We start from the raw sequence: 2,704 nt of genomic DNA, 5'->3' as shown, positions 1-2,704 counted from the left end.
CGATGTACACGAGTTGAACGACATACCAAGATAAGATTTAGATCGGTTACGGGTACAGTAGGGAGAGTCGTAGGTGATGGATCTATACGTGGTCGTCGTGAATAAACTTGCAATGGACAAGGAGGTGTACTCGAGGCAACCGAAATGTCAGGAAAAATAGTAAGACCAGGAGAGTCTGGTGTGGGCGAAGGAGCAACAAATGAATGGAAGGCAATATGCTCAGGAAAAACAACATGCCGTGATACTCGTACACAACAAGAGTCCGGATCATAGCAACGAAAACCCTTATGAGTTTCTCCAAATCCCAAGTATGTACTTTGACTGATTTTGAGGAAAGTTTGTTACGTTCACGTGATGCTAGATGAACATAACATACACAACCAAAAACACGAAATGTGGAATATGCACGAAGTGAACCAATGAGAACAAAGTAGGGAGATTTACTATTCCGGACTGTGGTTGGCAACCGATTAATCAAGTAGACTAAATGCATCATAGCTTCTGCCCAGAAGGAATGAGGAATACTCATAACTGTTATTAAGGTATTGACAGTTTCAACAATATGTCGATTTTTTAGTTCATCCACCCCATTCTGTTGTGGAGTATCAGAACAAGTGGTCTGATGAGTAATCCCATGACCCTGAAGATATGTACGAAATTTTGTGGAGAGATATTCCCCTCTTGAGTCAGAGCGGAGAGTTTGAAGTTTTACTCGAAATTGAGTGTCCACCATAGAATGAAATATTTTAAAATTTTCAGCACGTACAAACATCCATGCCGTCTACCATTCGTAAGTACCGTCCCCATTGTCAGATCTTGCATAAAACAACAATTTGGAAGAAATATGACTAAACAGTTATTGAATATAAGTTGACCAATAGAAATTAATTTTGAGGAGAGTTTAGGGACATGAAACACATCATGAAGGGGTAAACTGGCAATGGTCAGAAGGAGAAAAAGTTAATGAACCAATGGACTGAATGGGTAGTTTAGTGCCATCTGCAGTAGAAATAGCCTGATTGCTAGAATAGGGACGAATATCGCGAAGATGTGATATATCACCAGTCATATGATTGGAAGCACCGGAATCGAAGAACCATGGAGAAGATGAGGTTATACTTGACACACCGACCGCAGAAAGGGCCTGCATGATCTGCTGGAGCATTGCAAGAGTCAAAGGTGAGGAAAGACTTGCAATAGAATCAATGGAGGCAATATCACTAACAGAAGGTTTGGAAGAAGTCACAAAAGTAGCAAAAAAAACACGACCTCGACCACCACGTCCATGGCTGAATGAGGATGCATAGGCATGTGAACGACAGTCTCAAATACCATGACCAGTCCTTCGACAATAAGCGCACCAATCTTTGCACTGAGCGATGAAAATTAATGTTACCACTTTCCAAATACATTAACTTTATACCTCTATCATTAATTGTAACCTTTTACATCGTTTGTACGATGCCTAACAACCCCTTATAAAAACTGATAGACAGAATAGATGTTATACACAACATGTTGGGTCCTTCTCCCACTATCACTGCTGCTTCCTATGGTGTGGTCCACTTAAAGCCATGTATGTGTATCAATTTTGAGCTCATATTTTTAAATGATAATGAAAAATTGAATGAACAGTGATAAAATACTTCATGGTGAGCCCCATAAAGGCATAGGCCTTGATGGACTCGATAAAGGCAGGGCTCACAGAAGTTTTGATTAAGATGATATTTATGTTTTTCCTTCCTTACAAGTAGAGTTGTACACGAATCAAATTAGCTTGGTTAACTCGCTCGACTTGACTCGAAAAAGCTTGATTTGACTTGGTTCGAAATTGAGTTTGAGCTGAGTTGAGTTGATTTTTGGAGCTCGAAAAAATTTCAAGACGAGTTCGAGCTTGTTCGAGCTCAAAACCAACTCGATCAAACTTCAACCTGAATCGAACTCGGATTGAATCAGTTTGGTGATTCGATTATTTTGATATTGATGTTACTCACCAAGTGTGTGTTTGATGAAATGACTTAACGAAGCATTGTTTCGAGTGCATACATTATCTACAATATCAGCGGGTGGTGAGGAAGGTGTGATAAGAAATAAATCACTACAAAAAAAAAAAAAAAAAAACTTTATATGATAAAACTACTTTTGTATTTTGATTTTGATGTTGCCTATGGAGTATTTGATGAAATACATGTAAATTAATGCTGTTGTTTTGCATACTATAAGAAATTGAAGGTGCACTTCATGTGTTTAAGAAAATGTCACACATGCTTGAACTTAGCTTGAACTGCCTGGAGTTGCCGACCGAACCAAGTTGAGCTGGCCAGTCAGGCTCAGAAACTAAGCCAAGTTGAGTTCGAGCTGGGGTCAGCTACTGGCCGAGCCAAGTAGAGCTTGGGTTAGACTTGTGTACAGCTCTACTTGTAAGATTATTTCACCTTAGGAACAGGTTGGATGGCAAATAAATATAATGGTCGACTTAAGTAAGGTTTCAAAGGTGGGAGTCACTATTAGCACTCATTCCTATGGTGTGGTCCACATGAACGTCAGATGTGCCTCGTTTTAGGACTCATGCCCTGAAATGATCTGGAAAAATGGATGGACGGCGTGGATAAAACCCACACGTCAGGGCCCCACAGATTCCCCGCCTGTACCGAGGTCCTCTGGGCCGGGGCCTGCATACAATCGTTTCCATATAACAATAAAG

This window comes from Magnolia sinica, chromosome 19, assembly GCF_029962835.1.
Source record: "Magnolia sinica isolate HGM2019 chromosome 19, MsV1, whole genome shotgun sequence".
NCBI classification, from domain to species: Eukaryota; Viridiplantae; Streptophyta; class Magnoliopsida; order Magnoliales; family Magnoliaceae; genus Magnolia; species Magnolia sinica.
The sequence above is the reverse complement of the archived record's forward strand: the minus strand, read 5'-3'. Positions refer to the sequence as shown.